The following is an 18,784-nucleotide window of genomic DNA, read 5'->3' as shown; positions in this document are numbered from 1 at the left end:
TATAGGCTCATGAATTTAAGAATGAGAGGATATCATGAGACAGCAATCTCCACCTACGGCCATACTACCTTGAAAGTGCCCGATCCCGTCAGATCTCGGAAGCTAAGCAGGGTGAGGCTTGATTAGAACCGGGTTGGGAGACTGCCTGGGAATACCAGGTGCTGTAGGTGTTTTTATTTTTCGCTTCCCTAATGAAAATATACATGGCATTCCTCGCAGCAAAAGAAAATGTTTCATTTCTTGCTACTTTTTCCCGCAGTGGCAAAGAAATATATCGTTTTTTCCTCAGAAAGTTTAACACAATGCAACCTTCCAAAATAGAATTCTGACATCAAGAATTCCGTCTATAGTACATTTGAGCACACCTCTCATTTTCTCAGTCTCTGTGTATGCATGGAGCAAGATATAGGCTCATGAATTTAAGAATGAGAAGATATCATGAGACAGCAATCTCCACCTACGGCCATACTACCTTGAAAGTGCCCGATCCCGTCAGATCTCGGAAGCTAAGCAGGGTGAGGCTTGATTAGTACCGGGTTGGGAGACTGCCTGGGAATACCAGGTGCTGTAGGTGTTTTTATTTTTCGCTTCCCTAATGAAAATATACATGGCATTCCTCGCAGCAAAAGAAAATGTTTCATTTCTTGCTACTTTTTCCCGCAGTGGCAAAGAAATATATCGTTTTTTCCTCAGAAAGTTTAACACAATGCAACCTTCCAAAATAGAATTCTGACATCAAGAATTCCGTCTATAGTACATTTGAGTGCACCTGTCATTTTCTCAGTCTCTGTGTATGCATGGAGCAAGATATAGGCTCATGAATTTAAGAATGAGAGGATATCATGAGACAGCAATCTCCACCTACGGCCATACTACCTTGAAAGTGCCCGATCCCGTCAGATCTCAGAAACTAAGCAGGGTGAGGCTTGATTAGTACCGGGTTGGGAGACTGCCTGGGAATACCAGGTGCTGTAGGTGTTTTTATTTTTCGCTTCCCTAATGAAAATATACATGGCATTCCTCGCAGCAAAAGAAAATGTTTCATTTCTTGCTACTTATTCCCGCAGTGGCAAAGAAATATATCGTTTTTTCCTCAGAAAGTTTAACACAATGCAACCTTCCAAAATAGAATTCTGACATCAAGAATTCCGTCTATAGTACATTTGAGTGCACCTGTCATTTTCTCAGTCTCTGTGTATGCATGGAGCAAGATATAGGCTCATGAATTTAAGAATGAGAGGATATCATGAGACAGCAATCTCCACCTACGGCCATACTACCTTGAAAGTGCCCGATCCCGTCAGATCTCGGAAGCTAAGCAGGGTGAGGCTTGATTAGTACCGGGTTGGGAGACTGCCTGGGAATACCAGGTGCTGTAGGTGTTTTTATTTTTCGCTTCCCTAATGAAAATATACATGGCATTCCTCGCAGCAAAACAAAATGTTTCATTTCTTGCTACTTTTTCCCGCAGTGGCAAAGAAATATATCGTTTTTTCCTCAGAAAGTTTAACACAATGCAACCTTCCAAAATAGAATTCTGACATCAAGAATTCCGTCTATAGTACATTTGAGTGCACCTGTCATTTTCTCAGTCTCTGTGTATGCATGGAGCAAGATATAGGCTCATGAATTTAAGAATGAGAGGATATCATGAGACAGCAATCTCCACCTACGGCCATACTACCTTGAAAGTGCCCGATCCCGTCAGATCTCGGAAGCTAAGCAGGGTGAAGCTTGATTAGTACCGGGTTGGGAGACTGCCTGGGAATACCAGGTGCTGTAGGTTTTTTTATTTTTCGCTTCCCTAATGAAAATATACATGGCATTCCTCGCAGCAAAAGAAAATGTTTCATTTCTTGCTACTTTTTCCCGCAGTGGCAAAGAAATATATCGTTTTTTCCTCAGAAAGTTTAACACAATGCAACCTTCCAAAATAGAATTCTGACATCAAGAATTCCATCTATAGTACATTTGAGTGCACCTCTCATTTTCTCAGTCTCTGATTTAATTTCTCCATTTAAGGTAATTCTTTAAGAATGTATTTGTTTTAACGGTCAGAATAATACACCTATGCCTCCCATGTCATTTAGAAATATATCATATAGGCCTCAGAACACAAAGCATGTAACATGGTGAACTTGTGGCTCACAGTGTTGGGGTGCAGTGTTTAAGCTGATAATTGGAAGAAATAGTGAGATCGAATCCATACAGGAGGAGGTTGAAAATAGGCACCTCTGAAATTTTTTACTACTTTTGTCCCGCAGTGGCTGAGAAATATATCATTTTTTCGAATACCAGGTGCTGTAGGTGTTTTTATTTTTCGCTTCCCTAATGAAAATATACATGGCATTCCTCACAGCAAAAGAAAATGTTTCATTTACTACTTTTGTCCCGCAGTGGCTGAGAAATATATCATTTTTTCGAATACCAGGTGCTGTAGGTGTTTTTATTTTTCGCTTCCCTAATGAAAATATACATGGCATTCCTCACAGCAAAAGAAAATGTTTCATTTCTTGCTACTTTTTCCCGCAGTGGCAAAGAAATATATCGTTTTTTCCTCAGAAAGTTTAACACAATGCAACCTTCCAAAATAGAATTCTGACATCAAGAATTCCGTCTATAGTACATTTGAGTGCACCTGTCATTTTCTCAGTCTCTGTGTATGCATGGAGCAAGATATAGGCTCATGAATTTAAGAATGAGAGGATATCATGAGACAGCAATCTCCACCTACGGCCATACTACCTTGAAAGTGCCCGATCCCGTCAGATCTCAGAAACTAAGCAGTGTGAGGCTTGATTAGTACCGGGTTGGGAGACTGCCTGGGAATACCAGGTGCTGTAGGTGTTTTTATTTTTCGCTTCCCTAATGAAAATATACATGGCATTCCTCGCAGCAAAAGAAAATGTTTCATTTCTTGCTACTTTTTCCCGCAGTGGCAAAGAAATATATCGTTTTTTCCTCAGAAAGTTTAACACAATGCAACCTTCCAAAATAGAATTCTGACATCAAGAATTCCGTCTATAGTACATTTGAGTGCACCTGTCATTTTCTCAGTCTCTGTGTATGCATGGAGCAAGATATAGGCTCATGAATTTAAGAATGAGAGGACATCATGAGACAGCAATCTCCACCTACGGCCATACTACCTTGAAAGTGCCCGATCCCGTCAGATCTCGGAAGCTAAGCAGGGTGAGGATTGATTAGTACCGGGTTGGGAGACTGCCTGGGAATACCAGGTGCTGTAGGTGTTTTTATTTTTCGCTTCCCTAATGAAAATATACATGGCATTCCTCGCAGCAAAAGAAAATGTTTCATTTCTTGCTACTTTTTCCCGCAGTGGCAAAGAAATATATTGTTTTTTCCTCAGAAAGTTTAACACAATGCAACCTTCCAAAATAGAATTCTGACATCAAGAATTCCGTCTATAGTACATTTGAGTGCACCTGTCATTTTCTCAGTCTCTGTGTATGCATGGAGCAAGATATAGGCTCATGAATTTAAGAATGAGAGGATATCATGAGACAGCAATCTCCACCTACGGCCCTACTACCTTGAAAGTGCCCGATCCTGTCAGATCTCGGAAGCAAAGCAGGGTGAGGCTTGATTAGTACCGGGTTGGGAGACTGCCTGGGAATACCAGGTGCTGTAGGTGTTTTTATTTTTCGCTTCCCTAATGAAAATATACATGGCATTCCTCGCAGCAAAAGAAAATGTTTCATTTCTTGCTACTTTTTCCCGCAGTGGCAAAGAAATATATCGTTTTTTCCTCAGAAAGTTTAACACAATGCAACCTTCCAAAATAGAATTCTGACATCAAGAATTCCGTCTATAGTACATTTGAGTGCACCTGTCATTTTCTCAGTCTCTGTGTATGCATGGAGCAAGATATAGGCTCATGAATTTAAGAATGAGAGGATATCATGAGACAGCAATCTCCACCTACGGCCATACTACCTTGAAAGTGCCCGATCCCGTCAGATCTCAGAAACTAAGCAGGGTGAGGCTTGATTAGTACCGGGTTGGGAGACTGCCTGGGAATACCAGGTGCTGTAGGTGTTTTTATTTTTCGCTTCCCTAATGAAAATATACATGGCATTCCTCGCAGCAAAAGAAAATGTTTCATTTCTTGCTACTTTTTCCCGCAGTGGCAAAGAAATATATCGTTTTTTCCTCAGAAAGTTTAACACAATGCAACCTTCCAAAATAGAATTCTGACATCAAGAATTCCGTCTATAGTACATTTGAGTGCACCTGTCATTTTCTCAGTCTCTGTGTATGCATGGAGCAAGATATAGGCTCATGAATTTAAGAATGAGAGGATATCATGAGACAGCAATCTCCACCTACGGCCATACTACCTTGAAAGTGCCCGATCCCGTCAGATCTCGGAAGCTAAGCAGGGTGAGGCTTGATTAGTACCGGGTTGGGAGACTGCCTGGGAATACCAGGTGCTGTAGGTGTTTTTATTTTTCGCTTCCCTAATGAAAATATACATGGCATTCCTCGCAGCAAAAGAAAATGTTTCATTTCTTGCTACTTTTTCCCGCAGTGGCAAAGAAATATATCGTTTTTTCCTCAGAAAGTTTAACACAATGCAACCTTGCAAAATAGAATTCTGACATCAAGAATTCCGTCTATAGTACATTTGAGTACACCTGTCATTTTCTCAGTCTCTGTGTATGCATGGAGCAAGATATAGGCTCATGAATTTAAGAATGAGAGGATATCATGAGACAGCAATCTCCACCTACGGCCATACTACCTTGAAAGTGCCCGATCCCGTCAGATCTCGGAAGCTAAGCAGGGTGAGGCTTGATTAGTACCGGGTTGGGAGACTGCCTGGGAATACCAGGTGCTGTAGGTGTTTTTATTTTTCGCTTCCCTAATGAAAATATACATGGCATTCCTCGCAGCAAAAGAAAATGTTTCATTTCTTGCTACTTTTTCCCGCAGTGGCAAAGAAATATATCGTTTTTTCCTCAGAAAGTTTAACACAATGCAACCTTCCAAAATAGAATTCTGACATCAAGAATTCCGTCTATAGTACATTTGAGTGCACCTGTCATTTTCTCAGTCTCTGTGTATGCATGGAGCAAGATATAGGCTCATGAATTTAAGAATGAGAGGATATCATGAGACAGCAATCTCCACCTACGGCCCTACTACCTTGAAAGTGCCCGATCCTGTCAGATCTCGGAAGCAAAGCAGGTTGAGGCTTGATTAGTACCGGGTTGGGAGACTGCCTGGGAATACCAGGTGCTGTAGGTGTTTTTATTTTTCGCTTCCCTAATGAAAATATACATGGCATTCCTCGCAGCAAAAGAAAATGTTTCATTTCTTGCTACTTTTTCCCGCAGTGGCAAAGAAATATATCGTTTTTTCCTCAGAAAGTTTAACACAATGCAACCTTCCAAAATAGAATTCTGACATCAAGAATTCCGTCTATAGTACATTTGAGTGCACCTGTCATTTTCTCAGTCTCTGTGTATGCATGGAGCAAGATATAGGCTCATGAATTTAAGAATGAGAGGATATCATGAGACAGCAATCTCCACCTACGGCCATACTACCTTGAAAGTGCCCGATCCCGTCAGATCTCAGAAACTAAGCAGGGTGAGGCTTGATTAGTACCGGGTTGGGAGACTGCCTGGGAATACCAGGTGCTGTAGGTGTTTTTATTTTTCGCTTCCCTAATGAAAATATACATGGCATTCCTCGCAGCAAAAGAAAATGTTTCATTTCTTGCTACTTTTTCCCGCAGTGGCAAAGAAATATATCGTTTTTTCCTCAGAAAGTTTAACACAATGCAACCTTCCAAAATAGAATTCTGACATCAAGAATTCCGTCTATAGTACATTTGAGTACACCTGTCATTTTCTCAGTCTCTGTGTATGCATGGAGCAAGATATAGGCTCATGAATTTAAGAATGAGAGGATATCATGAGACAGCAATCTCCACCTACGGCCATACTACCTTGAAAGTGCCCGATCCCGTCAGATCTCGGAAGCTAAGCAGGGTGAGGCTTGATTAGTACCGGGTTGGGAGACTGCCTGGGAATACCAGGTGCTGTAGGTGTTTTTATTTTTCGCTTCCCTAATGAAAATATACATGGCATTCCTCGCAGCAAAAGAAAATGTTTCATTTCTTGCTACTTTTTCCCGCAGTGGCAAAGAAATATATCGTTTTTTCCTCAGAAAGTTTAACACAATGCAACCTTCCAAAATAGAATTCTGACATCAAGAATTCCGTCTATAGTACATTTGAGTGCACCTGTCATTTTCTCAGTCTCTGTGTATGCATGGAGCAAGATATAGGCTCATGAATTTAAGAATGAGAGGACATCATGAGACAGCAATCTCCACCTACGGCCATACTACCTTGAAAGTGCCCGATCCCGTCAGATCTCGGAAGCTAAGCAGGGTGAGGATTGATTAGTACCGGGTTGGGAGACTGCCTGGGAATACCAGGTGCTGTAGGTGTTTTTATTTTTCGCTTCCCTAATGAAAATATACATGGCATTCCTCGCAGCAAAAGAAAATGTTTCATTTCTTGCTACTTTTTCCCGCAGTGGCAAAGAAATATATCGTTTTTTCCTCAGAAAGTTTAACACAATGCAACCTTCCAAAATAGAATTCTGACATCAAGAATTCCGTCTATAGTACATTTGAGTGCACCTGTCATTTTCTCAGTCTCTGTGTATGCATGGAGCAAGATATAGGCTCATGAATTTAAGAATGAGAGGACATCATGAGACAGCAATCTCCACCTACGGCCATACTACCTTGAAAGTGCCCGATCCCGTCAGATCTCGGAAGCTAAGCAGGGTGAGGATTGATTAGTACCGGGTTGGGAGACTGCCTGGGAATACCAGGTGCTGTAGGTGTTTTTATTTTTCGCTTCCCTAATGAAAATATACATGGCATTCCTCGCAGCAAAAGAAAATGTTTCATTTCTTGCTACTTTTTCCCGCAGTGGCAAAGAAATATATTGTTTTTTCCTCAGAAAGTTTAACACAATGCAACCTTCCAAAATAGAATTCTGACATCAAGAATTCCGTCTATAGTACATTTGAGTGCACCTGTCATTTTCTCAGTCTCTGTGTATGCATGGAGCAAGATATAGGCTCATGAATTTAAGAATGAGAGGATATCATGAGACAGCAATCTCCACCTACGGCCCTACTACCTTGAAAGTGCCCGATCCTGTCAGATCTCGGAAGCAAAGCAGGGTGAGGCTTGATTAGTACCGGGTTGGGAGACTGCCTGGGAATACCAGGTGCTGTAGGTGTTTTTATTTTTCGCTTCCCTAATGAAAATATACATGGCATTCCTCGCAGCAAAAGAAAATGTTTCATTTCTTGCTACTTTTTCCCGCAGTGGCAAAGAAATATATCGTTTTTTCCTCAGAAAGTTTAACACAATGCAACCTTCCAAAATAGAATTCTGACATCAAGAATTCCGTCTATAGTACATTTGAGTGCACCTGTCATTTTCTCAGTCTCTGTGTATGCATGGAGCAAGATATAGGCTCATGAATTTAAGAATGAGAGGATATCATGAGACAGCAATCTCCACCTACGGCCCTACTACCTTGAAAGTGCCCGATCCTGTCAGATCTCGGAAGCAAAGCAGGGTGAGGCTTGATTAGTACCGGGTTGGGAGACTGCCTGGGAATACCAGGTGCTGTAGGTGTTTTTATTTTTCGCTTCCCTAATGAAAATATACATGGCATTCCTCGCAGCAAAAGAAAATGTTTCATTTCTTGCTACTTTTTCCCGCAGTGGCAAAGAAATATATCGTTTTTTCCTCAGAAAGTTTAACACAATGCAACCTTCCAAAATAGAATTCTGACATCAAGAATTCCGTCTATAGTACATTTGAGTGCACCTGTCATTTTCTCAGTCTCTGTGTATGCATGGAGCAAGATATAGGCTCATGAATTTAAGAATGAGAGGATATCATGAGACAGCAATCTCCACCTACGGCCATACTACCTTGAAAGTGCCCGATCCCGTCAGATCTCGGAAGCTAAGCAGGGTGAGGCTTGATTAGTACCGGGTTGGGAGACTGTCTGGGAATACCAGGTGCTGTAGGTGTTTTTATTTTTCGCTTCCCTAATGAAAATATACATGGCATTCCTCGCAGCAAAAGAAAATGTTTCATTTCTTGCTACTTTTTCCCGCAGTGGCAAAGAAATATATCGTTTTTTCCTCAGAAAGTTTAACACAATGCAACCTTCCAAAATAGAATTCTGACATCAAGAATTCCGTCTATAGTACATTTGAGTACACCTGTCATTTTCTCAGTCTCTGTGTATGCATGGAGCAAGATATAGGCTCATGAATTTAAGAATGAGAGGATATCATGAGACAGCAATCTCCACCTACGGCCATACTACCTTGAAAGTGCCCGATCCCGTCAGATCTCGGAAGCTAAGCAGGGTGAGGCTTGATTAGTACCGGGTTGGGAGACTGCCTGGGAATACCAGGTGCTGTAGGTGTTTTTATTTTTCGCTTCCCTAATGAAAATATACATGGCATTCCTCGCAGCAAAAGAAAATGTTTCATTTCTTGCTACTTTTTCCCGCAGTGGCAAAGAAATATATCGTTTTTTCCTCAGAAAGTTTAACACAATGCAACCTTCCAAAATAGAATTCTGACATCAAGAATTCCGTCTATAGTACATTTGAGTGCACCTGTCATTTTCTCAGTCTCTGTGTATGCATGGAGCAAGATATAGGCTCATGAATTTAAGAATGAGAGGACATCATGAGACAGCAATCTCCACCTACGGCCATACTACCTTGAAAGTGCCCGATCCCGTCAGATCTCGGAAGCTAAGCAGGGTGAGGATTGATTAGTACCGGGTTGGGAGACTGCCTGGGAATACCAGGTGCTGTAGGTGTTTTTATTTTTCGCTTCCCTAATGAAAATATACATGGCATTCCTCGCAGCAAAAGAAAATGTTTCATTTCTTGCTACTTTTTCCCGCAGTGGCAAAGAAATATATTGTTTTTTCCTCAGAAAGTTTAACACAATGCAACCTTCCAAAATAGAATTCTGACATCAAGAATTCCGTCTATAGTACATTTGAGTGCACCTGTCATTTTCTCAGTCTCTGTGTATGCATGGAGCAAGATATAGGCTCATGAATTTAAGAATGAGAGGATATCATGAGACAGCAATCTCCACCTACGGCCCTACTACCTTGAAAGTGCCCGATCCTGTCAGATCTCGGAAGCAAAGCAGGGTGAGGCTTGATTAGTACCGGGTTGGGAGACTGCCTGGGAATACCAGGTGCTGTAGGTGTTTTTATTTTTCGCTTCCCTAATGAAAATATACATGGCATTCCTCGCAGCAAAAGAAAATGTTTCATTTCTTGCTACTTTTTCCCGCAGTGGCAAAGAAATATATTGTTTTTTCCTCAGAAAGTTTAACACAATGCAACCTTCCAAAATAGAATTCTGACATCAAGAATTCCGTCTATAGTACATTTCAGTGCACCTGTCATTTTCTCAGTCTCTGTGTATGCATGGAGCAAGATATAGGCTCATGAATTTAAGAATGAGAGGATATCATGAGACAGCAATCTCCACCTACGGCCCTACTACCTTGAAAGTGCCCGATCCTGTCAGATCTCGGAAGCAAAGCAGGGTGAGGCTTGATTAGTACCGGGTTGGGAGACTGCCTGGGAATACCAGGTGCTGTAGGTGTTTTTATTTTTCGCTTCCCTAATGAAAATATACATGGCATTCCTCGCAGCAAAAGAAAATGTTTCATTTCTTGCTACTTTTTCCCGCAGTGGCAAAGAAATATATCGTTTTTTCCTCAGAAAGTTTAACACAATGCAACCTTCCAAAATAGAATTCTGACATCAAGAATTCCGTCTATAGTACATTTGAGTGCACCTGTCATTTTCTCAGTCTCTGTGTATGCATGGAGCAAGATATAGGCTCATGAATTTAAGAATGAGAGGACATCATGAGACAGCAATCTCCACCTACGGCCATACTACCTTGAAAGTGCCCGATCCCGTCAGATCTCGGAAGCTAAGCAGGGTGAGGATTGATTAGTACCGGGTTGGGAGACTGCCTGGGAATACCAGGTGCTGTAGGTGTTTTTATTTTTCGCTTCCCTAATGAAAATATACATGGCATTCCTCGCAGCAAAAGAAAATGTTTCATTTCTTGCTACTTTTTCCCGCAGTGGCAAAGAAATATATCGTTTTTTCCTCAGAAAGTTTAACACAATGCAACCTTCCAAAATAGAATTCTGACATCAAGAATTCCGTCTATAGTACATTTGAGTGCACCTGTCATTTTCTCAGTCTCTGTGTATGCATGGAGCAAGATATAGGCTCATGAATTTAAGAATGAGAGGACATCATGAGACAGCAATCTCCACCTACGGCCATACTACCTTGAAAGTGCCCGATCCCGTCAGATCTCGGAAGCTAAGCAGGGTGAGGATTGATTAGTACCGGGTTGGGAGACTGCCTGGGAATACCAGGTGCTGTAGGTGTTTTTATTTTTCGCTTCCCTAATGAAAATATACATGGCATTCCTCGCAGCAAAAGAAAATGTTTCATTTCTTGCTACTTTTTCCCGCAGTGGCAAAGAAATATATTGTTTTTTCCTCAGAAAGTTTAACACAATGCAACCTTCCAAAATAGAATTCTGACATCAAGAATTCCGTCTATAGTACATTTGAGTGCACCTGTCATTTTCTCAGTCTCTGTGTATGCATGGAGCAAGATATAGGCTCATGAATTTAAGAATGAGAGGATATCATGAGACAGCAATCTCCACCTACGGCCCTACTACCTTGAAAGTGCCCGATCCTGTCAGATCTCGGAAGCAAAGCAGGGTGAGGCTTGATTAGTACCGGGTTGGGAGACTGCCTGGGAATACCAGGTGCTGTAGGTGTTTTTATTTTTCGCTTCCCTAATGAAAATATACATGGCATTCCTCGCAGCAAAAGAAAATGTTTCATTTCTTGCTACTTTTTCCCGCAGTGGCAAAGAAATATATCGTTTTTTCCTCAGAAAGTTTAACACAATGCAACCTTCCAAAATAGAATTCTGACATCAAGAATTCCGTCTATAGTACATTTGAGTGCACCTGTCATTTTCTCAGTCTCTGTGTATGCATGGAGCAAGATATAGGCTCATGAATTTAAGAATGAGAGGATATCATGAGACAGCAATCTCCACCTACGGCCCTACTACCTTGAAAGTGCCCGATCCTGTCAGATCTCGGAAGCAAAGCAGGGTGAGGCTTGATTAGTACCGAGTTGGGAGACTGCCTGGGAATACCAGGTGCTGTAGGTGTTTTTATTTTTCGCTTCCCTAATGAAAATATACATGGCATTCCTCGCAGCAAAAGAAAATGTTTCATTTCTTGCTACTTTTTCCCGCAGTGGCAAAGAAATATATCGTTTTTTCCTCAGAAAGTTTAACACAATGCAACCTTCCAAAATAGAATTCTGACATCAAGAATTCCGTCTATAGTACATTTGAGTGCACCTGTCATTTTCTCAGTCTCTGTGTATGCATGGAGCAAGATATAGGCTCATGAATTTAAGAATGAGAGGATATCATGAGACAGCAATCTCCACCTACGGCCATACTACCTTGAAAGTGCCCGATCCCGTCAGATCTCGGAAGCTAAGCAGGGTGAGGCTTGATTAGTACCGGGTTGGGAGACTGTCTGGGAATACCAGGTGCTGTAGGTGTTTTTATTTTTCGCTTCCCTAATGAAAATATACATGGCATTCCTCGCAGCAAAAGAAAATGTTTCATTTCTTGCTACTTTTTCCCGCAGTGGCAAAGAAATATATCGTTTTTTCCTCAGAAAGTTTAACACAATGCAACCTTCCAAAATAGAATTCTGACATCAAGAATTCCGTCTATAGTACATTTGAGTACACCTGTCATTTTCTCAGTCTCTGTGTATGCATGGAGCAAGATATAGGCTCATGAATTTAAGAATGAGAGGATATCATGAGACAGCAATCTCCACCTACGGCCATACTACCTTGAAAGTGCCCGATCCCGTCAGATCTCGGAAGCTAAGCAGGGTGAGGCTTGATTAGTACCGGGTTGGGAGACTGCCTGGGAATACCAGGTGCTGTAGGTGTTTTTATTTTTCGCTTCCCTAATGAAAATATACATGGCATTCCTCGCAGCAAAAGAAAATGTTTCATTTCTTGCTACTTTTTCCCGCAGTGGCAAAGAAATATATCGTTTTTTCCTCAGAAAGTTTAACACAATGCAACCTTCCAAAATAGAATTCTGACATCAAGAATTCCGTCTATAGTACATTTGAGTGCACCTGTCATTTTCTCAGTCTCTGTGTATGCATGGAGCAAGATATAGGCTCATGAATTTAAGAATGAGAGGACATCATGAGACAGCAATCTCCACCTACGGCCATACTACCTTGAAAGTGCCCGATCCCGTCAGATCTCGGAAGCTAAGCAGGGTGAGGATTGATTAGTACCGGGTTGGGAGACTGCCTGGGAATACCAGGTGCTGTAGGTGTTTTTATTTTTCGCTTCCCTAATGAAAATATACATGGCATTCCTCGCAGCAAAAGAAAATGTTTCATTTCTTGCTACTTTTTCCCGCAGTGGCAAAGAAATATATTGTTTTTTCCTCAGAAAGTTTAACACAATGCAACCTTCCAAAATAGAATTCTGACATCAAGAATTCCGTCTATAGTACATTTGAGTGCACCTGTCATTTTCTCAGTCTCTGTGTATGCATGGAGCAAGATATAGGCTCATGAATTTAAGAATGAGAGGATATCATGAGACAGCAATCTCCACCTACGGCCCTACTACCTTGAAAGTGCCCGATCCTGTCAGATCTCGGAAGCAAAGCAGGGTGAGGCTTGATTAGTACCGGGTTGGGAGACTGCCTGGGAATACCAGGTGCTGTAGGTGTTTTTATTTTTCGCTTCCCTAATGAAAATATACATGGCATTCCTCGCAGCAAAAGAAAATGTTTCATTTCTTGCTACTTTTTCCCGCAGTGGCAAAGAAATATATTGTTTTTTCCTCAGAAAGTTTAACACAATGCAACCTTCCAAAATAGAATTCTGACATCAAGAATTCCGTCTATAGTACATTTGAGTGCACCTGTCATTTTCTCAGTCTCTGTGTATGCATGGAGCAAGATATAGGCTCATGAATTTAAGAATGAGAGGATATCATGAGACAGCAATCTCCACCTACGGCCATACTACCTTGAAAGTGCCCGATCCCGTCAGATCTCAGAAACTAAGCAGGGTGAGGCTTGATTAGTACCGGGTTGGGAGACTGCCTGGGAATACCAGGTGCTGTAGGTGTTTTTATTTTTCGCTTCCCTAATGAAAATATACATGGCATTCCTCGCAGCAAAAGAAAATGTTTCATTTCTTGCTACTTTTTCCCGCAGTGGCAAAGAAATATATCGTTTTTTCCTCAGAAAGTTTAACACAATGCAACCTTCCAAAATAGAATTCTGACATCAAGAATTCCGTCTATAGTACATTTGAGTGCACCTGTCATTTTCTCAGTCTCTGTGTATGCATGGAGCAAGATATAGGCTCATGAATTTAAGAATGAGAGGATATCATGAGACAGCAATCTCCACCTACGGCCATACTACCTTGAAAGTGCCCGATCCCGTCAGATCTCGGAAGCTAAGCAGGGTGAGGCTTGATTAGTACCGGGTTGGGAGACTGCCTGGGAATACCAGGTGCTGTAGGTGTTTTTATTTTTCGCTTCCCTAATGAAAATATACATGGCATTCCTCGCAGCAAAAGAAAATGTTTCATTTCTTGCTACTTTTTCCCGCAGTGGCAAAGAAATATATCGTTTTTTCCTCAGAAAGTTTTACACAATGCAACCTTCCAAAATAGAATTCTGACATCAAGAATTCCGTCTATAGTACATTTGAGTGCACCTGTCATTTTCTCAGTCTCTGTGTATGCATGGAGCAAGATATAGGCTCATGAATTTAAGAATGAGAGGACATCATGAGACAGCAATCTCCACCTACGGCCATACTACCTTGAAAGTGCCCGATCCCGTCAGATCTCGGAAGCTAAGCAGGGTGAGGATTGATTAGTACCGGGTTGGGAGACTGCCTGGGAATACCAGGTGCTGTAGGTGTTTTTATTTTTCGCTTCCCTAATGAAAATATACATGGCATTCCTCGCAGCAAAAGAAAATGTTTCATTTCTTGCTACTTTTTCCCGCAGTGGCAAAGAAATATATCGTTTTTTCCTCAGAAAGTTTAACACAATGCAACCTTCCAAAATAGAATTCTGACATCAAGAATTCCGTCTATAGTACATTTGAGTGCACCTGTCATTTTCTCAGTCTCTGTGTATGCATGGAGCAAGATATAGGCTCATGAATTTAAGAATGAGAGGACATCATGAGACAGCAATCTCCACCTACGGCCATACTACCTTGAAAGTGCCCGATCCCGTCAGATCTCGGAAGCTAAGCAGGGTGAGGATTGATTAGTACCGGGTTGGGAGACTGCCTGGGAATACCAGGTGCTGTAGGTGTTTTTATTTTTCGCTTCCCTAATGAAAATATACATGGCATTCCTCGCAGCAAAAGAAAATGTTTCATTTCTTGCTACTTTTTCCCGCAGTGGCAAAGAAATATATTGTTTTTTCCTCAGAAAGTTTAACACAATGCAACCTTCCAAAATAGAATTCTGACATCAAGAATTCCGTCTATAGTACATTTGAGTGCACCTGTCATTTTCTCAGTCTCTGTGTATGCATGGAGCAAGATATAGGCTCATGAATTTAAGAATGAGAGGATATCATGAGACAGCAATCTCCACCTACGGCCCTACTACCTTGAAAGTGCCCGATCCTGTCAGATCTCGGAAGCAAAGCAGGGTGAGGCTTGATTAGTACCGGGTTGGGAGACTGCCTGGGAATACCAGGTGCTGTAGGTGTTTTTATTTTTCGCTTCCCTAATGAAAATATACATGGCATTCCTCGCAGCAAAAGAAAATGTTTCATTTCTTGCTACTTTTTCCCGCAGTGGCAAAGAAATATATCGTTTTTTCCTCAGAAAGTTTAACACAATGCAACCTTCCAAAATAGAATTCTGACATCAAGAATTCCGTCTATAGTACATTTGAGTGCACCTGTCATTTTCTCAGTCTCTGTGTATGCATGGAGCAAGATATAGGCTCATGAATTTAAGAATGAGAGGATATCATGAGACAGCAATCTCCACCTACGGCCCTACTACCTTGAAAGTGCCCGATCCTGTCAGATCTCGGAAGCAAAGCAGGGTGAGGCTTGATTAGTACCGAGTTGGGAGACTGCCTGGGAATACCAGGTGCTGTAGGTGTTTTTATTTTTCGCTTCCCTAATGAAAATATACATGGCATTCCTCGCAGCAAAAGAAAATGTTTCATTTCTTGCTACTTTTTCCCGCAGTGGCAAAGAAATATATCGTTTTTTCCTCAGAAAGTTTAACACAATGCAACCTTCCAAAATAGAATTCTGACATCAAGAATTCCGTCTATAGTACATTTGAGTACACCTGTCATTTTCTCAGTCTCTGTGTATGCATGGAGCAAGATATAGGCTCATGAATTTAAGAATGAGAGGATATCATGAGACAGCAATCTCCACCTACGGCCATACTACCTTGAAAGTGCCCGATCCCGTCAGATCTCGGAAGCTAAGCAGGGTGAGGCTTGATTAGTACCGGGTTGGGAGACTGCCTGGGAATACCAGGTGCTGTAGGTGTTTTTATTTTTCGCTTCCCTAATGAAAATATACATGGCATTCCTCGCAGCAAAAGAAAATGTTTCATTTCTTGCTACTTTTTCCCGCAGTGGCAAAGAAATATATCGTTTTTTCCTCAGAAAGTTTAACACAATGCAACCTTCCAAAATAGAATTCTGACATCAAGAATTCCGTCTATAGTACATTTGAGTGCACCTGTCATTTTCTCAGTCTCTGTGTATGCATGGAGCAAGATATAGGCTCATGAATTTAAGAATGAGAGGACATCATGAGACAGCAATCTCCACCTACGGCCATACTACCTTGAAAGTGCCCGATCCCGTCAGATCTCGGAAGCTAAGCAGGGTGAGGATTGATTAGTACCGGGTTGGGAGACTGCCTGGGAATACCAGGTGCTGTAGGTGTTTTTATTTTTCGCTTCCCTAATGAAAATATACATGGCATTCCTCGCAGCAAAAGAAAATGTTTCATTTCTTGCTACTTTTTCCCGCAGTGGCAAAGAAATATATTGTTTTTTCCTCAGAAAGTTTAACACAATGCAACCTTCCAAAATAGAATTCTGACATCAAGAATTCCGTCTATAGTACATTTGAGTGCACCTGTCATTTTCTCAGTCTCTGTGTATGCATGGAGCAAGATATAGGCTCATGAATTTAAGAATGAGAGGATATCATGAGACAGCAATCTCCACCTACGGCCCTACTACCTTGAAAGTGCCCGATCCTGTCAGATCTCGGAAGCAAAGCAGGGTGAGGCTTGATTAGTACCGGGTTGGGAGACTGCCTGGGAATACCAGGTGCTGTAGGTGTTTTTATTTTTCGCTTCCCTAATGAAAATATACATGGCATTCCTCGCAGCAAAAGAAAATGTTTCATTTCTTGCTACTTTTTCCCGCAGTGGCAAAGAAATATATTGTTTTTTCCTCAGAAAGTTTAACACAATGCAACCTTCCAAAATAGAATTCTGACATCAAGAATTCCGTCTATAGTACATTTCAGTGCACCTGTCATTTTCTCAGTCTCTGTGTATGCATGGAGCAAGATATAGGCTCATGAATTTAAGAATGAGAGGATATCATGAGACAGCAATCTCCACCTACGGCCCTACTACCTTGAAAGTGCCCGATCCTGTCAGATCTCGGAAGCAAAGCAGGGTGAGGCTTGATTAGTACCGGGTTGGGAGACTGCCTGGGAATACCAGGTGCTGTAGGTGTTTTTATTTTTCGCTTCCCTAATGAAAATATACATGGCATTCCTCGCAGCAAAAGAAAATGTTTCATTTCTTGCTACTTTTTCCCGCAGTGGCAAAGAAATATATCGTTTTTTCCTCAGAAAGTTTAACACAATGCAACCTTCCAAAATAGAATTCTGACATCAAGAATTCCGTCTATAGTACATTTGAGTGCACCTGTCATTTTCTCAGTCTCTGTGTATGCATGGAGCAAGATATAGGCTCATGAATTTAAGAATGAGAGGATATCATGAGACAGCAATCTCCACCTACGGCCATACTACCTTGAAAGTGCCCGATCCCGTCAGATCTCAGAAACTAAGCAGGGTGAGGCTTGATTAGTACCGGGTTGGGAGACTGCCTGGGAATACCAGGTGCTGTAGGTGTTTTTATTTTTCGCTTCCCTAATGAAAATATACATGGCATTCCTCGCAGCAAAAGAAAATGTTTCATTTCTTGCTACTTTTTCCCGCAGTGGCAAAGAAATATATCGTTTTTTCCTCAGAAAGTTTAACACAATGCAACCTTCCAAAATAGAATTCTGACATCAAGAATTCCGTCTATAGTACATTTGAGTGCACCTGTCATTTTCTCAGTCTCTGTGTATGCATGGAGCAAGATATAGGCTCATGAATTTAAGAATGAGAGGATATCATGAGACAGCAATCTCCACCTACGGCCATACTACCTTGAAAGTGCCCGATCCCGTCAGATCTCGGAAGCTAAGCAGGGTGAGGCTTGATTAGTACCGGGTTGGGAGACTGCCTGGGAATACCAGGTGCTGTAGGTGTTTTTATTTTTCGCTTCCCTAATGAAAATATACATGGCATTCCTCGCAGCAAAAGAAAATGTTTCATTTCTTGCTACTTTTTCCCGCAGTGGCAAAGAAATATATCGTTTTTTCCTCAGAAAGTTTAACACAATGCAACCTTCCAAAATAGAATTCTGACATCAAGAATTCCGTCTATAGTACATTTGAGTACACCTGTCATTTTCTCAGTCTCTGTGTATGCATGGAGCAAGATATAGGCTCATGAATTTAAGAATGAGAGGATATCATGAGACAGCAATCTCCACCTACGGCCATACTACCTTGAAAGTGCCCGATCCCGTCAGATCTCGGAAGCTAAGCAGGGTGAGGCTTGATTAGCACCGGGTTGCTAGACTGCCTGGGAATACCAGGTGCTGTAGGTGTTTTTATTTTTCGCTTCCCTAATGAAAATATACATGGCATTCCTCGCAGCAAAAGAAAATGTTTCATTTCTTGCTACTTTTTCCCGCAGTGGCAAAGAAATATAACGTTTTTTCCTCAGAAAGTTTAACACAATGCAACCTTCCAAAATAGAATTCTGACATCAAGAATTCCGTCTATAGTACATTTGAGTGCACCTGTCATTTTCTCAGTCTCTGTGTATGCATGGAGCAAGATATAGGCTCATGAATTTAAGAATGAGAGGACATCATGAGACAGCAATCTCCACCTACGGCCATACTACCTTGAAAGTGCCCGATCCCGTCAGATCTCGGAAGCTAAGCAGGGTGAGGATTGATTAGTACCGGGTTGGGAGACTGCCTGGGAATACCAGGTGCTGTAGGTGTTTTTATTTTTCGTTTCCCTAATGAAAATATACATGGCATTCCTCGCAGCAAAAGAAAATGTTTCATTTCTTGCTACTTTTTCCCGCAGTGGCAAAGAAATATATTGTTTTTTCCTCAGAAAGTTTAACACAATGCAACCTTCCAAAATAGAATTCTGACATCAAGAATTCCGTCTATAGT

General features: G+C 41.4%; 30 non-coding genes and 15 pseudogenes across 30 annotated transcripts; all 45 read left to right on the top strand.

The window, feature by feature from the left end:
- The first annotated feature begins 51 nt into the window (after nucleotides 1-51).
- On the top strand, nucleotides 52-170 carry LOC142480388 (5S ribosomal RNA). The gene has a single exon (XR_012795036.1). It is a non-coding gene; the product is annotated as a 5S ribosomal RNA (ribosomal RNA).
- A 285-nt stretch (nucleotides 171-455) lies between these two features.
- On the top strand, nucleotides 456-574 carry LOC142480847 (5S ribosomal RNA). The gene has a single exon (XR_012795331.1). It is a non-coding gene; the product is annotated as a 5S ribosomal RNA (ribosomal RNA).
- Nucleotides 575-859: 285 nt separating this feature from the next.
- Nucleotides 860-978, top strand: LOC142480236 (5S ribosomal RNA). Its single transcript, XR_012794891.1, has one exon. It is a non-coding gene; the product is annotated as a 5S ribosomal RNA (ribosomal RNA).
- Nucleotides 979-1,263: 285 nt separating this feature from the next.
- On the top strand, nucleotides 1,264-1,382 carry LOC142480846 (5S ribosomal RNA). The gene has a single exon (XR_012795330.1). It is a non-coding gene; the product is annotated as a 5S ribosomal RNA (ribosomal RNA).
- Nucleotides 1,383-1,667: 285 nt separating this feature from the next.
- Nucleotides 1,668-1,786, top strand: LOC142480196 (5S ribosomal RNA). Its single transcript, XR_012794851.1, has one exon. It is a non-coding gene; the product is annotated as a 5S ribosomal RNA (ribosomal RNA).
- Nucleotides 1,787-2,728: 942 nt separating this feature from the next.
- Nucleotides 2,729-2,847, top strand: LOC142480456 (5S ribosomal RNA; annotated as a pseudogene).
- A 285-nt stretch (nucleotides 2,848-3,132) lies between these two features.
- LOC142480365 (5S ribosomal RNA) lies at nucleotides 3,133-3,251 on the top strand. The gene has a single exon (XR_012795013.1). It is a non-coding gene; the product is annotated as a 5S ribosomal RNA (ribosomal RNA).
- A 285-nt stretch (nucleotides 3,252-3,536) lies between these two features.
- On the top strand, nucleotides 3,537-3,655 carry LOC142480482 (5S ribosomal RNA; annotated as a pseudogene).
- A 285-nt stretch (nucleotides 3,656-3,940) lies between these two features.
- On the top strand, nucleotides 3,941-4,059 carry LOC142480235 (5S ribosomal RNA). The gene has a single exon (XR_012794890.1). It is a non-coding gene; the product is annotated as a 5S ribosomal RNA (ribosomal RNA).
- Nucleotides 4,060-4,344: 285 nt separating this feature from the next.
- On the top strand, nucleotides 4,345-4,463 carry LOC142480845 (5S ribosomal RNA). The gene has a single exon (XR_012795329.1). It is a non-coding gene; the product is annotated as a 5S ribosomal RNA (ribosomal RNA).
- A 285-nt stretch (nucleotides 4,464-4,748) lies between these two features.
- On the top strand, nucleotides 4,749-4,867 carry LOC142480842 (5S ribosomal RNA). Its single transcript, XR_012795327.1, has one exon. It is a non-coding gene; the product is annotated as a 5S ribosomal RNA (ribosomal RNA).
- Nucleotides 4,868-5,152: 285 nt separating this feature from the next.
- LOC142480531 (5S ribosomal RNA) lies at nucleotides 5,153-5,271 on the top strand (annotated as a pseudogene).
- Nucleotides 5,272-5,556: 285 nt separating this feature from the next.
- LOC142480234 (5S ribosomal RNA) lies at nucleotides 5,557-5,675 on the top strand. Its single transcript, XR_012794889.1, has one exon. It is a non-coding gene; the product is annotated as a 5S ribosomal RNA (ribosomal RNA).
- A 285-nt stretch (nucleotides 5,676-5,960) lies between these two features.
- On the top strand, nucleotides 5,961-6,079 carry LOC142480841 (5S ribosomal RNA). Its single transcript, XR_012795326.1, has one exon. It is a non-coding gene; the product is annotated as a 5S ribosomal RNA (ribosomal RNA).
- A 285-nt stretch (nucleotides 6,080-6,364) lies between these two features.
- Nucleotides 6,365-6,483, top strand: LOC142480364 (5S ribosomal RNA). Its single transcript, XR_012795012.1, has one exon. It is a non-coding gene; the product is annotated as a 5S ribosomal RNA (ribosomal RNA).
- Nucleotides 6,484-6,768: 285 nt separating this feature from the next.
- Nucleotides 6,769-6,887, top strand: LOC142480362 (5S ribosomal RNA). Its single transcript, XR_012795011.1, has one exon. It is a non-coding gene; the product is annotated as a 5S ribosomal RNA (ribosomal RNA).
- Nucleotides 6,888-7,172: 285 nt separating this feature from the next.
- On the top strand, nucleotides 7,173-7,291 carry LOC142480481 (5S ribosomal RNA; annotated as a pseudogene).
- Nucleotides 7,292-7,576: 285 nt separating this feature from the next.
- Nucleotides 7,577-7,695, top strand: LOC142480480 (5S ribosomal RNA; annotated as a pseudogene).
- Nucleotides 7,696-7,980: 285 nt separating this feature from the next.
- LOC142479749 (5S ribosomal RNA) lies at nucleotides 7,981-8,099 on the top strand. Its single transcript, XR_012794418.1, has one exon. It is a non-coding gene; the product is annotated as a 5S ribosomal RNA (ribosomal RNA).
- Nucleotides 8,100-8,384: 285 nt separating this feature from the next.
- LOC142480840 (5S ribosomal RNA) lies at nucleotides 8,385-8,503 on the top strand. Its single transcript, XR_012795325.1, has one exon. It is a non-coding gene; the product is annotated as a 5S ribosomal RNA (ribosomal RNA).
- Nucleotides 8,504-8,788: 285 nt separating this feature from the next.
- On the top strand, nucleotides 8,789-8,907 carry LOC142480361 (5S ribosomal RNA). The gene has a single exon (XR_012795010.1). It is a non-coding gene; the product is annotated as a 5S ribosomal RNA (ribosomal RNA).
- Nucleotides 8,908-9,192: 285 nt separating this feature from the next.
- On the top strand, nucleotides 9,193-9,311 carry LOC142480479 (5S ribosomal RNA; annotated as a pseudogene).
- A 285-nt stretch (nucleotides 9,312-9,596) lies between these two features.
- LOC142480478 (5S ribosomal RNA) lies at nucleotides 9,597-9,715 on the top strand (annotated as a pseudogene).
- A 285-nt stretch (nucleotides 9,716-10,000) lies between these two features.
- On the top strand, nucleotides 10,001-10,119 carry LOC142480360 (5S ribosomal RNA). The gene has a single exon (XR_012795009.1). It is a non-coding gene; the product is annotated as a 5S ribosomal RNA (ribosomal RNA).
- A 285-nt stretch (nucleotides 10,120-10,404) lies between these two features.
- Nucleotides 10,405-10,523, top strand: LOC142480358 (5S ribosomal RNA). The gene has a single exon (XR_012795007.1). It is a non-coding gene; the product is annotated as a 5S ribosomal RNA (ribosomal RNA).
- Nucleotides 10,524-10,808: 285 nt separating this feature from the next.
- Nucleotides 10,809-10,927, top strand: LOC142480477 (5S ribosomal RNA; annotated as a pseudogene).
- Nucleotides 10,928-11,212: 285 nt separating this feature from the next.
- LOC142480501 (5S ribosomal RNA) lies at nucleotides 11,213-11,331 on the top strand (annotated as a pseudogene).
- Nucleotides 11,332-11,616: 285 nt separating this feature from the next.
- Nucleotides 11,617-11,735, top strand: LOC142479748 (5S ribosomal RNA). The gene has a single exon (XR_012794417.1). It is a non-coding gene; the product is annotated as a 5S ribosomal RNA (ribosomal RNA).
- Nucleotides 11,736-12,020: 285 nt separating this feature from the next.
- Nucleotides 12,021-12,139, top strand: LOC142480839 (5S ribosomal RNA). The gene has a single exon (XR_012795324.1). It is a non-coding gene; the product is annotated as a 5S ribosomal RNA (ribosomal RNA).
- Nucleotides 12,140-12,424: 285 nt separating this feature from the next.
- LOC142480357 (5S ribosomal RNA) lies at nucleotides 12,425-12,543 on the top strand. Its single transcript, XR_012795006.1, has one exon. It is a non-coding gene; the product is annotated as a 5S ribosomal RNA (ribosomal RNA).
- A 285-nt stretch (nucleotides 12,544-12,828) lies between these two features.
- LOC142480476 (5S ribosomal RNA) lies at nucleotides 12,829-12,947 on the top strand (annotated as a pseudogene).
- Nucleotides 12,948-13,232: 285 nt separating this feature from the next.
- LOC142480233 (5S ribosomal RNA) lies at nucleotides 13,233-13,351 on the top strand. Its single transcript, XR_012794888.1, has one exon. It is a non-coding gene; the product is annotated as a 5S ribosomal RNA (ribosomal RNA).
- Nucleotides 13,352-13,636: 285 nt separating this feature from the next.
- On the top strand, nucleotides 13,637-13,755 carry LOC142480838 (5S ribosomal RNA). Its single transcript, XR_012795323.1, has one exon. It is a non-coding gene; the product is annotated as a 5S ribosomal RNA (ribosomal RNA).
- Nucleotides 13,756-14,040: 285 nt separating this feature from the next.
- On the top strand, nucleotides 14,041-14,159 carry LOC142480356 (5S ribosomal RNA). Its single transcript, XR_012795005.1, has one exon. It is a non-coding gene; the product is annotated as a 5S ribosomal RNA (ribosomal RNA).
- Nucleotides 14,160-14,444: 285 nt separating this feature from the next.
- Nucleotides 14,445-14,563, top strand: LOC142480355 (5S ribosomal RNA). Its single transcript, XR_012795004.1, has one exon. It is a non-coding gene; the product is annotated as a 5S ribosomal RNA (ribosomal RNA).
- A 285-nt stretch (nucleotides 14,564-14,848) lies between these two features.
- Nucleotides 14,849-14,967, top strand: LOC142480474 (5S ribosomal RNA; annotated as a pseudogene).
- Nucleotides 14,968-15,252: 285 nt separating this feature from the next.
- LOC142480500 (5S ribosomal RNA) lies at nucleotides 15,253-15,371 on the top strand (annotated as a pseudogene).
- Nucleotides 15,372-15,656: 285 nt separating this feature from the next.
- LOC142480837 (5S ribosomal RNA) lies at nucleotides 15,657-15,775 on the top strand. The gene has a single exon (XR_012795322.1). It is a non-coding gene; the product is annotated as a 5S ribosomal RNA (ribosomal RNA).
- A 285-nt stretch (nucleotides 15,776-16,060) lies between these two features.
- LOC142480354 (5S ribosomal RNA) lies at nucleotides 16,061-16,179 on the top strand. The gene has a single exon (XR_012795003.1). It is a non-coding gene; the product is annotated as a 5S ribosomal RNA (ribosomal RNA).
- A 285-nt stretch (nucleotides 16,180-16,464) lies between these two features.
- On the top strand, nucleotides 16,465-16,583 carry LOC142480473 (5S ribosomal RNA; annotated as a pseudogene).
- A 285-nt stretch (nucleotides 16,584-16,868) lies between these two features.
- On the top strand, nucleotides 16,869-16,987 carry LOC142480472 (5S ribosomal RNA; annotated as a pseudogene).
- A 285-nt stretch (nucleotides 16,988-17,272) lies between these two features.
- On the top strand, nucleotides 17,273-17,391 carry LOC142480232 (5S ribosomal RNA). The gene has a single exon (XR_012794887.1). It is a non-coding gene; the product is annotated as a 5S ribosomal RNA (ribosomal RNA).
- Nucleotides 17,392-17,676: 285 nt separating this feature from the next.
- LOC142480836 (5S ribosomal RNA) lies at nucleotides 17,677-17,795 on the top strand. The gene has a single exon (XR_012795321.1). It is a non-coding gene; the product is annotated as a 5S ribosomal RNA (ribosomal RNA).
- Nucleotides 17,796-18,080: 285 nt separating this feature from the next.
- LOC142480538 (5S ribosomal RNA) lies at nucleotides 18,081-18,199 on the top strand (annotated as a pseudogene).
- Nucleotides 18,200-18,484: 285 nt separating this feature from the next.
- Nucleotides 18,485-18,603, top strand: LOC142480353 (5S ribosomal RNA). The gene has a single exon (XR_012795002.1). It is a non-coding gene; the product is annotated as a 5S ribosomal RNA (ribosomal RNA).
- Nucleotides 18,604-18,784: the final 181 nt, after the last annotated feature.

This window comes from Ascaphus truei, unplaced genomic scaffold (genome assembly GCF_040206685.1).
Source record: "Ascaphus truei isolate aAscTru1 unplaced genomic scaffold, aAscTru1.hap1 HAP1_SCAFFOLD_242, whole genome shotgun sequence".
Lineage (NCBI taxonomy): Eukaryota > Metazoa > Chordata > Amphibia > Anura > Ascaphidae > Ascaphus > Ascaphus truei.
This window is presented reverse-complemented; position numbering and strand designations above follow the sequence as displayed.